Source organism: Lathamus discolor, chromosome 1 (genome assembly GCF_037157495.1).
Source record: "Lathamus discolor isolate bLatDis1 chromosome 1, bLatDis1.hap1, whole genome shotgun sequence".
In the NCBI taxonomy this organism is placed as follows: Eukaryota; Metazoa; Chordata; class Aves; order Psittaciformes; family Psittacidae; genus Lathamus; species Lathamus discolor.
Window position 1 is genome coordinate 84,659,162 of NC_088884.1, and position 16,257 is coordinate 84,675,418.

Genomic DNA, 16,257 nt, shown 5'->3' on the forward strand with positions numbered 1-16,257 from the left:
AAGCTCATGCTGTGTTAGAAATGCTGCTGCAGAGCTTGGTGCTCCCATTCCTTTCCCAGTCTGGCTTCTTCTTCCGTAAGAGGAGTTTTGGGGCCAGCCGGGAGCACAGACGTTTTGCATCTCTACATCACTGGCCATCCTCCTGCCAGGGAGCCGTGCCTTAGCTCTGCACTGCTCCCATCCCACCCACAGGACGCCCGTGGGAGTTCCTGCCACAGAGGTAGGGAGGAAGCCAAGAAAAAAACACTCCTCCACCTCTTTTTTTTTTTTTTTTTTTTTTTTTTTTTGGTGTTGTTTTTCCCTTTTCCCATCAGGGTTACCACCCTCTCTCCCCACTCCTACGGAGAGGGCTAAACTCTCACTGACTCAGCAATTGTGAGTATTATCTGTGCTCTTAATGGTTTGCATCTTTTTGCATCAAAGGGTAAAACTACTTAGAGACACACACACACACTGAAAAGATCATATACAATAATGCATCCAAGCAGAAAAAAACCCGGTTGTAATGCTCATGAATTCCAGATGATGACTTTTTAAATCCCCGAGAAGGCAGTGAAATTGTTTGATTGTTCTTGTTAATTATTGGACTTGTCCCAGTATCAAATATTTGTAGAAGATAAGACTTCCCTCGTGGAGATGAATAATAACCGAACTTGTTCTTCTTTGAACCGTTTGGCTCAGTGCTGCGTTTCCCACTCTCAGGCGCACACCCCACCGAAGCCGGCTGCGCCGCTCCACAGCAGCACGTGTACGAACCTCTCCATTAAAAATAAAAGACCCCGTAAGTAAACAAGAGAGAGAAACCTCTTACTCGCAGAGCGTGACTTTATTACCGGCACCACCGGCGGGTCCCCCCTTGATTGTCCCCGGGCTGCGGCGGCCGGTTTCGCCGCTTCTTCCCCCCCGCGCCCGGGCACCGCGGTGCTTGCTCTCGGTCAGCTGTATGAAGTGCGGGCAGAGCAAAGGGCTGCCGAGAGGAGAACACAATCCACCTCCCCCCGACCCCAAGGCCACGGACATACCCCAGCCAGTGCGCGGAGCCCCGTGACCCACCAGCCGGGTCCCCGCGGGGCCAGCCCGGGACACGACTGCGCTCAGCCGAGCGAGGAGCGGCGGGGGGGTGCTGGCGGAGATGATGATGAGGAGGTAACCGGGGGGTCGGGGGCAGAGTCGGGCTGCGGGGCCAAGCGCAACGCTTGCTCCCCGCCTGCCTGGGGGAGCGGTGACACGGCGGCTGCTGCCCGGCCCGTCCGTCCCGGGACCCGGTCTCAGGCCGCCCGCCGCTGAGGTAACCCTGCTGGCGGGACGGGACCGGCGGCGCGGGCCGCGAGGATGGCCGAGATCCCCAAACCCACCGCGGCTTTTTGGGGCGGTGCCAGGTCACCGGCCCCGGGGAGGGCGCGCGGGGGACCCCAAACTTCTGCTTCCCCGTCGTGCGCTCGGCTGGGGGTCAGGGAAATGAGGAGAGGGGTGGCCGAAGGGTGCGGCTGGCGGCCGCGCGTGTGCGCGGTCGCACCGGTGTGCTAGGGGCTGCCGGTGCGGGAGGTGCTAGCGGGCACGCACACGGACACGCTACTCTCGGATGTTTACTCCTAGCGGAGAGCGGGACGGGGACCGCCTGCCTCTCGGGAGGAAAACGGTAGCGGCGTCCCCGGGACCCGCGGCAGCCCCGCTCCGTGAAGAAGTTCCCGGGAGGGGCAGGAGGCGGAAAGGGCTCGGTGCCCCCGCCGCCTTCCAGTGCAACCGGAGGACAGCCGCCCACTTTTCTCCCTACCCGAGGGACGGTGAGGATGACGACGGTGGCGGCGATGGCTGTTGGGGCGGGGGCGTCACTTACCGTTGTCCGCCCCGCCGCAGCCGCAGGGCCGCCCCGGTGCGCGGCCGGCGGGCAGGAGCTCGGGACAGCTCTGAGGAGGCTCCTCTCGCAGCCTCCTCCCCGCGGCCGCCACCTTGCCTTCCTTCTCCGCCTCTTGCTCTTGCTGCTGCCGGGTTGCCGGCGGCCGCCAGGCGCGGCGAGCCTCTCCTCCCCCATTGTTCCCGGTCTCCCTCTCCCTCTCGTGTTTTTTCTTTTTTTTTTTTTTTCCCCTTTTGTTATTTGCACTCGCATTGTGGTGTTTGTCTCTGAAGCCGCCTCATGACCACTAAAGGGATTTCACCTCGTCCTTGAGAGACAGAGGGAAGGGGGAAGGGGGGGAAGGAGGGGAGAAGAGAAAGGAAGAGATCACCAAACACCCATCTCCCGGTCCCTCCCCGCACCTCTGCCTCTCCCCACCCCGCCAGTGTCTCACTTAGCACCCCGCGCCCGGAGGAGAGACATTGCAGCCAGCGGGTAGGTGCCTGTCCGCCGCCGGTATAACTTTCGCCGGCGGGCGCTCAGCGCCCCGCGGGGCTCCCCGGGCTGCGGGAGGATGGCGGGCGGGAGGGCGAGCCCCTGCGAGGGGCAGCGCGGAGGGGCGGGCTCCGGTGGCGGGGCCGGGTTGGCGGCGGAGCCGGCTGTCAGCGCGGCCGGCTTCCTGCCGGGCGCTCGCACACCTCCCGAAGTTTGGCACAACTTGTCACGCCCCCCCTTCCTCCTCCTCCTCCTCCTCCTGCTGCCGCCGGCAGGGCTGGGGCTGGGGCTGGGGGCGGGCCGGCCCCTGTGCCCACGCCTGTGTGGTGTGGCGGGGAGCCGCTGCTCCGAGCCCTGCCCAGGCATGGCTCAGCCCTCGGGATCCCGGCGGAGCCGGCGGACAGGAAGCTTTAAATTATTGTAATTGCCTCTCCGTGCGTGCGTGCGTGAGTGCCGAGCGGCGGCCGCCGTCAGCACCGCTCTAGGGGAGGCGAGCCGCGGGGCGCGGGGGGCACCGGCGGGCACCGGGGAACGGGCGGCACAGGGACGGGGCTGTTCACATGTTTCTAGGAGGCGTGTGCCTCGCTTCTGCCGGAGTCCGAGGGTGACTCAGTGGAAGGGCGCCGCAGGCTCGGTTCACCCGTTTCGGCTGCTTTTCCCTCAAAAAGAAGACGGGTCGGGGAAAAATGATGTCTCTGTCAGGGTGGGGAGCGCGGCCGCGCTAGTCCCCGCCGGCTCCCGGTCGAGCTGTCCCAGGCACCGGTGGTGGGAGCGAGCTGTGCCTTCTCAGAAAAGTTAAGGGACTTTATTCTAGCCCGCCCGCGATCCTAGAATAACCGGAGCCCCTTGCCGGGAGGAACGTGATCGGCTTTTCCCTAGGGATGGCATGCTGCCTCAGCCCTGTACTTTGGTCAAGGGTAGAACCAATAGCAGGCTGTGGGATTTTGGGTAATAAGTGTGGGAATCTGCAAGAGGAGTAGGTCTAAGAGTGATTTGTTTTCTTACTGCTCATGAATAACGGCCTCTAGCTTTATTTATTTATTAATTTTTTAAACCAGCAGGCCAACGAAATAGGCACGTGGGAGATTTGTAGGCGTTCAACATCGCGATCATCAGCAACAGCAACAATTCAGTAGGGGCGTCCAGGAGGAGGGTGTCTGAGCACAACTGTTTTCTTTGAGACGCCAGTCTCGCACGCTGGTGGAGGTAGCTTTTGTTATCGTTAATGCTACCGCCTAACTCTCGTAAGGGGAAAACCAGCACCATCCTAAAATTAGAGAAGTTTTTCTTATTCTTTTTTATTTATTTTTTTTTAAATAGAACTGCACATTGCTCCGTCTCTGTCAAATAACAGAATATTAACATCGGTTCAAATTAAAAAAGGAGGTTGAATTCCAGCTGTAGGACTGCAAGATAGTGTGTCCTGGCTTTTCTCTTCCCAATTTGAATACAGCTAGCTGTCTGCAGCCTTGCTGAAGTGAGCCACTCAGATTAAAAAGCAGCTTCATATAAATGAGGAGCTAGTACAAAGTTCTTCATCGAAATATTTTAGCACCTGAAACTTACCTGAGAACAGCTACTTGTGTCTGCTGCTATTTTTGTATCCTCTTAATCCTTCCCAGCACTGGAAAATACATTATTGCATCAGAAACAAATTCTTCATTCTACAAAATGCACTATTTAAAACTATTAAACTGGGATTGCAAGGGAGATTTTTATTTCATTTTATTTTTAATTTAGCTGTATTATCTTGCCAGGTTACAGCCAGCTTTAGTTTACAAGGTTTCTCCAGTTGAAGAGGAAGAGGCTGGCATGGATCTGCTGCATTTTGCAACTGGATAGCATGTCTGTTCTGACATGATTGGAACATAAAAACCCAATAAGCACATAGCCATTATGCCTGCAAATGTGGCAGCAGAGCTTTCTGGTTGAACCTAAACTGTTTCAGTTGAGAATTACACTGTAAGGAGTACAAGACTTGAAAGCTGCAAGTGTCTTATGTAAACAGATGGACATTTGAGATGTATTGACTGTTTTGAGTTAATTCAGTTAACATGTGGGTGCACATGTATTTAATTTAGTATAAGTTTTTGTAAGTGATGGCAGCTAATACATGCTTTTCAGAGAGAAAATAAAAGCCTGTGAATTTTGTCTATATGTGCTGGAGCTCCAGCTGTAGAAGTGCTTAGGGACTGTGATCGTCCTGATCTTGTAGTACCAGGTGAGACTTAACAGAGAGTTTACAGTTTTTTACTTCAGAATGCAGGTAGCTTGCTAATGAATTTTGAAATGATAAGGTACCCTTCTGAGGTCTCTGTGCTGAGAAAATACAAACATGCTTATACATACATCTTGCTTCACTTTTATCATACGTGCTGCTTGCCAAAACCAGTTAGGTTGAGCAATATCATTAAACTGTCAGATGTATTGTTTACAATGGGATAATTCCTCCATGTTCAGGGTGAAGAAACAGCAGTTTTCTGTTACTCATCGTAAAAACGTACCATTGCGTTCCAAGAAGGTTTGCAAGTGGCGTAGCTAACTATCGCTGCATAAAGCATGGGAGGAGATTGAGGCTTCTTGGCATCTCTGACAGTGCTGGTGTAATGCAACGTGTGTACAGGAGCTTTGTTTCTGCCTGCAGTTCATACTTCCCCTGATATAAAACACTCTGATGTTGGCATATGGATACACCAAAAAACAGAGTGTTTGTTGAAAAATAAGAATTCGGCATTTAGGAGAAAGTAAATGAACAGTCCTTCTAAAAATACAACAGTATGCTAAAATATTGCCAAAGCGCTGCTCTGACGCTGTTGTAAGCTGTCATATTTTTTTGACCATTATAAATAGATTAGTATTATTATAAGGATTTTTTTCCTATTAGCAAAGAAGGTTTTTTCCTGTTTTCTACATCAGAATCCTTGCGTGTTCCCTGAACAGGCAGAGCTGCGCTTGTACTGAAGGCAGCAGGAGTGTTGCTGGGGAGGAAATGGGCAGCTGGGCCTTACACCTTGAGAATGGCCCTTGAAAAGCCTAAAAGCCTCCTGTACTGTAAACCTGGAGGTTTTTCATACTGTTTTACTTAATTTTTTTCCATTTCTTCAAGCATTGGAGTTGGTCCAATTAATCACTTCTGATGTATTATGTAGTTAGGATCAGATCAAATTTGGTTTAGACAGTGGATTGAAGCCTGAAACAAGAACGAGCTCCTCTTTGGTGGCACTGAAGTGTTGGGGGCTTGTGGGAGTCTTCCTCCTATTTCATGGTGTGCTCAGACCCAGTTAGGAGAATTCCTTTCAAACTTACAACCAAACTGGGAATTTCAAGCCATTTCTGTTTCTCTTTGTGAAATTTACTAACAGATAAGAACATTCAGGTCAAGATCAAAGCATTAGATTTGCATCCTACTGCTAGTCACGTTGCAGTAACACCTTCTTTGGGCATTGTGTGGAGAGTGAAGGCTACAGGTAAAGTGGATTTCCCATACCTTGTGTACAATCTGTTAAAGCAGCTCAAGTCCAAGTGCTGCTTGCTCCACCAATGGACATCCTAGATAAGTGTAAGATGATTACTCTTGCAGTATGTTTCCTCATGTTTCTGGCCTCTTCAAGCACGTGGTGAACACACAGGCATAGGCACTTACACAGTACATTCTGCATACGTGAAGCGCGTTGTCTGAACAAGTGTTTTGTTGCTTACAGAGCACACATGCTTTCTAGGTGCACACGTTTCTAGTCGAGGAGAGTATACGCTTCATGACAACTTGAGGAGGGTCTCCTCTAATATTTCTAACACCTTTATTTTCTGTCTTCTCCAGCCTCTCCCTTTTCCTTTGAGCTGCAAGCGTAGATTGAAACTCAGGTAATACATAAGAGGATTCTTTAATATTGGCTACTTTCAGAGGCACAAAGGACAATTACTTTCTCCTCCTACTAACCTCCTGCTGGTTTACTAGCTGCTTGGGAGGCTAGTGATTTTAAGAATGCCACTTTACCCAGTGCATCGAATACAGAGCAAATCTTTGCTCACCAAGATCCTAGTTCCTACACCCCATGGTAACACCAAAAATTGAACTTGAGTGGCCCAGAGCGCCAGCTCCTACTGTGAAGACTCATACAAGCATCAGCACTTTTTAGAGTTAAATTTGATCCATTGGCCCTGAGCAGTGCTGACAATTGCCAGCTAAAAGACCATTCAGTGAATTGTCCTTTAACAGAAGTCTTTATTTTTTTCTTTCCCCCATTTCCTGTTGTTCTTTTAAATAAAAAGAAATCCTGGTGACAAAGCTAAAGTGTATTCTGTGATTATTGTTTAAAGAAAAAGATTTACCTATCTTTCAAGGAAATGAATTGCCTGGGAATTGCAGGTCAGAGTTATTTTATAAGGACAGTATTCTTCACTGCTGCAACAATCTTCTCAAAAAAAAAAAATCACTAAGTTACACATTTATGTACAAGTATTTGATCCTTTGAATGGTCGTAGTTATAATACATGGGAGAGTCTGCGCTGTATTAACACTGTACTAGTGTGATAAAGGACATTGAACACTTAAACCTGTCTTTTTTGTTTGTGAGCATGTTCTGAGAGAAACTGAGCAGCTCAAATGGCCACTGCAATTTGATGACATTTTGTACCTTCTGCAAGGTGTATAGTTTTACAGAACATCTTTTACAGAACATCATCCAAATAAAGCCATGTCCCATAGTGGAGTGATTTCCACTGTAGTCTCCTGGTTCCTGGCAGGGTGGTCCAGGTTTTAGTTGAAATTAATGTAAAAGTCTTGGGAAAGCTGACAAAGTCTTGTTCAGTAGGGTTAGATTTGCTACCTAAGGTTTGCATACATAGCATTTGCCTTTGCTAGTCAAAGCCTAGGGGGATGTTTATGGTACCCTGTAGTATTAGTAAAATTGAATCTAAGGTCCTGCTCTTAGTGGCAGTGATGTTAATGTATTTAATTTAAAAACAAAATTTCAGCACTGGCTTTTGGCTTAGGCAGGGTAAAAGGCAGGATTGGACAGCAAAGAACTCATGGGATAGGGTGAAGCTGCCTGCTTACAGCTGGCCAATAAGGGCTCCTCCTTCTCCAAGAAGTTGCTTTGCCCATGCTTTTGAGGAGAGGCGACAAAACCGTGTTAAGCTTGCTCTGCTCACAAGCATTGAGCTGACTCTGAAACAGGTGTAAATATGGCTTGCAGTATCTTCAGTTGCTATAGGGGGTAAGTGAATACAACAGGTTTAAATTTAATTTGAGTGCCATACTGTATTTTGTTGCAGGCAGTCTAAAGACATGTTTAATTAAACTCATTCGATTCCTAAACTAGGATTATGGAGTCTACCTTTTACACTGCTATAAAATCCTTGTTGTATCAGTAAGCTTTCAGTGTAGTGAAAAGGGCTGGGGGACACATCTGCAATCCTCAGCTAACCAATTAACTATTTAATAAGGATCTCAAAGTGAATTTTACAGTCAAATTTTTTAAAAAAGAAAGCAAAATACCTGTTATATGGCTAAGTCAGTTTCTCTGCTCAGTGAATGGAAGAGTTGCTTTTCTTAGGTGGGAACACCATTTCAATGTCACAGCCAACCTTCTAGTGGTAGATTAGTCCTAATGAACCGGGTTTATACTGAGAAAAGTTATGAAACTATTAGAGAAGTAGAAAGTTAATAGTTTTTGAGTGATTTCAGAGCTGACTGAATTGAAGGTAGATACTGACTCCTGCATGAAAGAATTGTATACAAACACAAAGCAAATACTTATTTTGTAACAGTGATTCATCCAGCAAATCACATGCTGGTGGAGTCTCTCCTTCTTCACTGCCTCTGGAAGGAGCCTGGGGATACTGAGGCTCCCAGGGAAAGGCAGCTGCTGTGGTTCTTTGTGTGCTGTCCTTACATGCCCATCCGGTAACATGTAACTGTGTTACCACTGAAATGAGATTGGTCCTTATGCTGTGGTATTAAAGAGCATGTTTCTTATGCTAGAATATAGGCAAATGCAAAAATAATAACAAGAAATGTAATATATGTGTCAATTACACTTCTGTTTAATAATAAATTAAATGCATCTGCTATGAAGGGTATGCAAAATATATAAGAAGTATATTCAGTCACAGAAAAGTGAACGTGTTCATGCAATATACTGCCTTACGAATTCAAATCTGGAAGAAGAGTGTGTTTTGTAGGAGACAGTGTGCTCTCTGCTATGCTTCAGATTGATTTATTTTATATTTGTAATCGTATGCAGGTGGCTGCCAGAAGCAGGACAGTGTGATTCTGAGAAAACTAAATGATCTGTTCTGATTCCTGGGAATGCGAGTCTGTTTAGCAGCACCATGGTGCATTAAGTGCGTTGTGGTTGAGATTAACAAATGTAGGACAGTTAATTAGCTCAGGCTTGCAAGTCATGCGTAGATTGCTTGGTCAGTAAGTGCACACATAGGGTGAGCTTTTTAGTTCTCACTGAAACTTGTTGCTGAGATCGGTTTTGTGCCTCCTGCCAATAGAAAAGAGAGCTGGAACAGAAATACTGAAGTACTTGTCAATTCTGTAAAACAGTTTCCAATTGAAACCTGAAATTATATATAATGAGGCATTCCTATCAACAGGGTTGCCCTAGGTAAGTAGCAGTCTGCATGGGATGATGAAAGTTTTGCTACTGTTGAGGAATAATATTAATTCTCATGAGAGATTACAAATGAGTAAATGCTGATGAATAGGTGCAAATATGTATGCAAGATTTTAGTACTTCTGAAAGGCAATTTGACAGTTCTAGAAACTGAAGGCCTCTCTTTGCCAGGAAAGTGCTGTAGAGGAAAGCATCGCTGTAAAAATATGTGTGGTGCATCCCCAGTGTGACCTGGGGTGTATTCTGCAGGTAGCACCTCTGGGGTGAAGAAGGAGACTGCTCAGTAAAACACTTGTGGATGTTATTCTCCAAGCACATATGTGCTAGATTACTAACACATTAAAAATGTGGACTTGGGAGCTTTACATTGATGGTTACCTCCTCCCCCCATCACAAAATGCCATTAGACCAATATTGTGCTTTATGTAAGATGTTATCTTTGAATGATCGCGGTATCTGTGTTTTTATGAGGAGTAACAGGGGGTAGGAAAGCAAGACCAGAGTCTTGCACCTTCTACTATGTGTCCCGCTGTTCTTTTAATAACTCATGCATTGTGTTGGTACAGAAAGTGGCTCCTAGTGAGAAGTAACAAGCTGAAATGGGGTAGAAAATGGGGAAGTCAGGAGATTCTAATCCTTAAAGGCACACTGGAGGTAAGGGTATGGGTACAGCAGTGTGACTAGCAGCAGCAGTTATATACCCAGGCACCTCTGCATTGCACGCAAATATAGCATGAAGAAGGAACAGTAAGAAGCTACTTGGAAGAAAAACGCAGTTGTACAATAGGGTAAAGTTTTAAGAATGCAAGATTTTTCTTCTTGCTTTGGTTGGTTTTAAATTCTGTGTTTTTATGTTTGAGGAAAAGGAATGTGTTTACTTGTATAATTATACAGATTTTTATGATTATTTTTATCTCAACACTGTGAGGTTTGCTTCTTTTGGAGCCTAAAGTACTTAGAAATGTTTCTGTCTTCATTGTCCAGTTGCAAATAACTCAGAATATGGCATGTGAGTTGTGGAGGTGTGGATTATGGCCTGAGTAAGAACAGTATTTGAGCATTTGCAGCTAAAGTCCCATTTTTGAAGGTAGTGCAGATAGTGCCCCATTGACCTTCAGGGTGATTCAGGTGTCTAAGTCACTGTAATTAAAGGGAAAAATAGAAAAATCCTGTTTTTCTAAGTTGCTGCATTGTTAAACATTGTCTGTTTTGAAGGCCTGCAGGGACTGTGATGAGTGTAAGAGGTGTCTTCCAGAAGCTCCAGAGACTGCAGGATTTACGTGGATTCCTGTTTAAAGAATGGTAACGAGGGCATTTTAAGTGGTTAACAGTAGCAGAAATTGGCTTCTCTAAGTCCTTGTATAGTTTTTCTTTTCTTTCATAGCAGCAGGGATGTTTGTCAGGTTGGACCTCAGGAGGCCACCTCCATGCGCAGGGCTTATCCTAGTAGCAGATCAGGTCAGCCATGGGTTTTTTCCAGTTGGTGCTTGAAAACCTTCATGAATGGAGGTACCAAAACCTATCTGTGCATCTTTTGGTTTCTTTTAGTGTGTTGTCTTTCTCTGATTATATTTCAGTTTGTGTTATGTTGCTGGTGAGTACATCTGTGTTCATTTTGTGGTGCTTTCTGGTCTTTTTTTCCTGACTTGATGTAGTAGATCAATCATATGAATATATATAGGATCTGTGTTTATAGTTTACACGAAAAGGATGGCTTTAACCTAGTGGAGCTGATCCTTTATGGCTCCCTTTGTTAACAGAGAGAGGGTAGCTCCTGCAGAAAGTATTGCAGAGAAAGAACTTCTGCCTTACTATTGACTGTAGTAGAGACAACTCATCTCACAAGGCTAAAGTTGCCCATGTGAGAGCAGAACTTAAGACACAGGAGGTAAGCATTATGGGCCTGGTTTTGTACCCACTGCCATCAGGGCAGACCGCTGTTTGGTGTAGTCTGTTGATGCTAAAAACCTGAGGTGGTGACCCCTCGGAAGCTATAGCTGAAATGTGCATCCAGATGGGATTTCCAAAATTGCGGAGAGAAACTCAGCCGTCAGTATTCACTGGTGTTTGATAGGCTTGGGAACACAGCTGTTTCCAAACTCAGCTGTTAAAAAAAACCCTGAGAAGCCCTTTCAAAATATCTGACTGAAACACTGAGAGTTTTGCTATTAGTTTCCTTTATTTAGTGGGACAAGATTTTGCTCTTTTTTTTTGCTGTTCAGAAAATGTGTAGTCTTTTCAGTGTCTTAATAGGTTTTGGTTCAGCCCCTTGTACAGTTTCCCATGTAGAGCTTTTGTTTGTTTGTTACAGCTCCAGCTTTGGAAAGCAACGAGTGGGGTGCTTCTACGGAGCTGCGGACTTCTTTTATTGACTCAAACACACAGTTTAAAGAAAATGGGGATGTGTGTGTGTGGGCAAATGAAAGTATATTGTTTTTTATAAAGTGTCACCTGCAACGTGCTTTTAAATAAACCCCTATATAACCATGTATGGTTTTTTGTTGGTTTTTTTTTTTTTCACTTGAAAGACACTATCTCCTTCTTCTAAACATTTGCACAGCAAAGCAATGCATTATTGCATTTTCATAAATAATTGAAAAGCGACTTAAAAGAAAGTAGGCCAACAGAAGAAAAAAAAAGTAAGTGTTGGTTTCAAATTTGAGAGAAGAAAAATATGTTTCCTTCTTGATAGCAAGTCAGTTAAATGTTATTAAATCCCATTCTCCCACCCCTACATGACCAAAGACAAATCTGACAATTGACAGTTTCGTTTCAAAGAAAGAGAAATGGGGGAAAATGTTTTGCAACACTGAGTCTGGTTTGCTTTGTTTCTTCTTTGTTTTAAATTTCCCCTCCACCTTCTTTGTAGGAAAGGATTTGTGACCCCTTATCAGTTTGCAAGTGACTGAGGAACAAGTCTCTGGAGGTCTGTGTGTTGGCTTTTCAGAGCTGTTCTCCGTGCTGGGCTGTAATAATGCAAGCTATTTTAGAACTGTGCATACGTTAGTGTTCTGGCGCAGCATGATACAATAATGTGTGAAAAAGCATAAGATCACACCTTGGTGAAACTTGCAGATTTCCTGCATAATCCGACAGTGAGCTCTTGTCAGGTTTTGACTATATGTAAAGTGAGAATAAAGTTTCCAGAAGCAAAGCGCAAGCCTTGGATGCATTTTGAATGGCTGTGGAGGGATTTTGGCCTTGACGTGCTTACGAATGCGCCTGACTGTAGCCAGTGGGCCTCCTTCAGCACTTAAAATTTGGCAAATGCTTTAAGCCCTTTGCCTAATTGAAGCTCTGTTTTTGCAAGTTTGAGAAAGATGAAAGAGTCACTGTAAATAACTCGCTGAAAAACAATCATTAATATAAACAGCTCTCATGCAGCATACAGTGCAGTGTATCTGGTGACCGCACCAGGTGTCATGTGTGGGAATGGTTTGTGGCCATGGGTCTCTTCACCAGGGTGCTGGCACATTGGTTCTGTGCTGGTGTGGCTGAGAGAAGAAGGGCAAGGCAGAAGCGAAAATGTATTCAGTTGTAGACGTTCTCATAACAAGACGAGGACCGGGGCTTTTATTCCAGCATGGGCTCTGGTGGGCTCTGGCCATCTATTAGTGCTGTACCAGAAGTTACATGCACACTGTAGGAAATGCTGGGTGAAGTTCTTGTGTCCTAACAAGGCAGGTCCTAATAGTCCTTCCTGGCCTGGAGATGAAGAGGTCAGTGACTGCCAGTATTAATGTGTTGCTTAATGTGTTTTAATATTAGACCTACTCAAAAAGTAGACCCCAGTGAGGGGAAGCTTCACATAACTGATTTGTTCCCTGGAGGAAAAAACGTCAGCATGTGCATTCTCTTCTTCTTTCCTCCGAGATTTACTCCATCTCCTTTCATTTTTATAACCAGTGCGGCTTTATTTTAAGTTACTGCCCACCATTTCCAAAATGTGTGATACATTTGTTAAGGATTTGGAATTTGGGATACTTTGATGTAACTTCATGTAGGCTTTATAGAAAAACCTGACGTGTATGTTTAGTTTCTAAACACCTTCTGTGCTTGATTTATCCTCACAGGTTGTCAAGGTAGTCAGATGACCTGAAACTGAGGAAGTGAGAGGGAGCTCAGCTGGCAAAAGTCTGACATTGAGTCTGACTGCGGCTCAGATTTGTTTTGCAGAGTTCAGCCCAGGCTGCGTAGGCAGTGAAGAAAGCCTTCTTCACCTTCACCATTGTATCCAAAAAACTCTGAGCAGCATCATTTTTTGCAGGTGATGAATAACCTACTTAGCTCACATTGTTTCAATCCAGTGACAGTTCTCCCAGTTTGAGAAGGCATGGTGGTAATTTGTAATAGCATATTGATATTCAGGCTCAAAGGTGGAGTTGCTTTGATGGCTCTTTGGTAGGTTTTCTCAGCCGGAGAAACCACACTGTCAGCTGTCTGCCATGGACCACCACTAGTTACCTCTTTACATTAGATGTTACTGTTTAATATGGCTCAGCAGGTTGGCTTCTAGTGAAGCAGGCTCTCAACTTTTAACCTAGCTGGATATTTTCAAGGTCCCATGGCAATTCTGAGAGCAAGTACTGATAGGACAACGGGGGATGACTTTAAACTGAAAGAGATTTAGATTTAAATTAGATGTAAGAAAGAACTTTACTGTGAGGGTTGTGAGACACTGGAACAGGTTTCCCAGAGGAGCTGTAGCTGCCCCATCCCTGGAAGTGTTCAAGGCCAGGTTGGATGGGGCTTGGAGCAACCTCATCTTGTGGAAGGTGTCCCTGCCCATGGCAGGGGGGTTGTAACTAGATGATCTTTAAGGTCCCTTCCAACCCAAGCCATTGTATGATTGTAGGAATTATGGTCACCAGAGGCATGCAGATCTTGAAATGAAATGGAGGGTGCTCATAAAGCATTGTCATTTTCTGTTGTCACAGAATTTTCTTTCCCTTTGTTTGTCCTGAGCAGTGTTTCTTAGGGCCTGTCTGTCCTGGGACGTTTCCTGTATAAGTTGAAGGAGGGCTTTCTGGGCAGAAGACAGAATCATTTTGTTGACACAGAAAAGTGTGCGTCATTGTTTGTGTTATTACTGTTTTACGTTTTTTGTATTTGTAAGAACAGCATATTGATGACTGTGTGTTAAAACTCTGTCTTTTAGTGGCTCGCTTTCTTTCCGAAAAAGGAAGAAAGCTACATTCTTTCTAAGAAAAACACAGAATTATGTTGGAACAAGTACTAGTGCTGTGTTCATACATGATCAAATTCAGGAAGATTAGGGCACTGTGTATAAATTGCCTTCGTGTTCGTTAGGTTAGCAGCTGTCAAATAAGTGATTACAGACATTGGCATAGCTTTTCTTTCCATAATCGCTGTGAAACAGGGATGGAAATGTAACAGATGCCATTTAATATGGACCAGCACCTAGGTTCTGCTGCTGGGTCTGGCTCTTTATTGCCTCGTGGCCAGAGTTTCTTAGCATCTTTTTTGATTTAATTCTTCACTAGTTGTAAATGGAGATAATAGTATTCCCTCACTTTACAGGAGATTTCTGAGGCTGTTTGTTGAATCATTTGAGATCCTTTGATGAAAGATACTAAGTACATGCAAAAGCAGTAATGATAAGATTAAATAGAATAATTCTATTGAGACTGAGGAAAATTATTGCTCCTAGATGAGTTTTGCTTTGCTGGATAGTGTTAACCTTCTGCAGGAAATAATTTAGTCTGAGACTGTGTTGGGTTTCATTTCCTGGGATTTTTTTATTTGGTAACTGACAAGGCTTTTCGAGACCAGCACCATGCTTGAAGTCCTGTTGAAGAGCAAATGAAGTGTTGTGATGCTATTTTTTGCAGCATAAGAGTCTATGGTGACTCATTTGGTGTTCGCAATGCCTGTGATAGATTAAAAAAAAAAGCAAATCAGTTACTCCCAGTGAGACGGATACACTCCGCCAGACCCTATTTGAGAATTATTTGCTGCACTGTTAAGACCAAAGTACACATCTTCCCCCCCCCCCCCCCCCCCCCCGCAAGAATCCAGCTTATCATGAAATGTTTATCAGAGCCATATAAACATTTCTTGACTGCTGAATTTTGAAGGGAAATTCTTTTGGTCTAACATATGTATTGCAAACAAAACTCTTCACAGATTTAAAGAAAAAAAATAATTACCTCGGTTACAGCCCTACTGATTACCAAGCATGCCAGCATCTGGCAAGGGTACGGCGCTCTGGGAATTCACTGCTTGAAGCCATGGAACAAAGTGTTCTGGTCCGACCCCAGGCAGCGAGTCCAGGACTTGAACTGGAATCTTCAGGAGCAGAGAAGTCTTAAGTGTCTGGAAAATTGGCCTGTTGAGTCACCACACAGGCACTAAAACAAAACTAATTTTAAGCAGGTCAGAGTTCAGTGATTCCCTCTGGAATCTATTTTTTTTTTTCCCTTAAAAAAAAAAAAAAAAGAAGTCTCATGTTTTAAGTGAAAAGGGTCAAAGTTGATGCACTGCTACGATTTTTGAATGCTTTCCCTTAAGAACAGCCACCCAGGCTAGGATTAGCATGAAGGGCTGCTAGGCTGGCACTTCAGTGTCTGGGTTAAAAATATTTTAAAGCAGTAAATGCAGTCAGAACAGAGAGAGAGATCCCTGGGAGCCTTCCTATTCAAAAATGTGCGAGCTCAGGGCAGCAACTGCAATGTAATTTAGGGCAGTATATGCTTCATAGCTTTGGAGAATATTGCCTCTTGTTAATGTTACATTGGAGGACAGTGGGATAGTAGTAATTTTAGAAAGGTGGTATTCCTGTTTGTTTTACATTGGAAACTTCAGAATAAATAAAAAGAAGCATCAATTGAGGAAGAAATGTAACTGCTGAAACTCAGCAATGAATCCACTTCCGAGCAGACTATAGAAACGACAGGGGAAAGTGGGTATAGAAACACTTTCATGGGAATGCAGCTGCCAAAGGAACTTAGCAGACAAAGGCAAAATCAGGTACGTACTTTAAAAAGCATGTGGGCAAACTTTTGTCTGAGAGCCCAGCGAGGAGCCTACTCACATTAAATTTACAGAATATTTGGGGGGATCAGATGACAAAAGGCTTGTATTGCTTTTCCATTGCTGAAGAAGTGGGACTGTCTGTGAGGAGGGATGATTCAAATAGCTGTTAAAAAAAAAAAATGCTTGCAAGAGTAAAGGAGTTTTTTCGTTCCCATTCCTTTATTTAAGATTATTTCCTTCTTTTTCCTTGCAGAGTTCCTTCTGCAGATCTTGCAGAGTTCCCTTTACGTTTGCAAGTGAAAAGGA

General features: G+C 45.0%; 1 protein-coding gene across 10 annotated transcripts in view; it reads left to right on the forward strand.

Annotated features, from left to right (window-relative positions):
- The first annotated feature begins 350 nt into the window (after window positions 1-350).
- The window catches only part of SOX5 (SRY-box transcription factor 5), a 651,142-nt gene continuing 635,235 nt past the window's right edge, over window positions 351-16,257 (forward strand). For 7 of the 10 annotated variants that reach the window (XM_065683877.1, XM_065683909.1, XM_065683944.1 and 4 more), the window contains exon 1: window positions 1,473-2,329. The gene's annotated coding sequence lies outside the window, so the exon portion shown is untranslated. Of the gene's footprint in view, window positions 1,147-1,191; window positions 1,289-1,472; window positions 2,330-2,662; window positions 2,750-16,257 lie in introns of those variants that run through there. The other 3 variants (XM_065683868.1, XM_065683903.1, XM_065683896.1) reach the window with 3 other exon arrangements.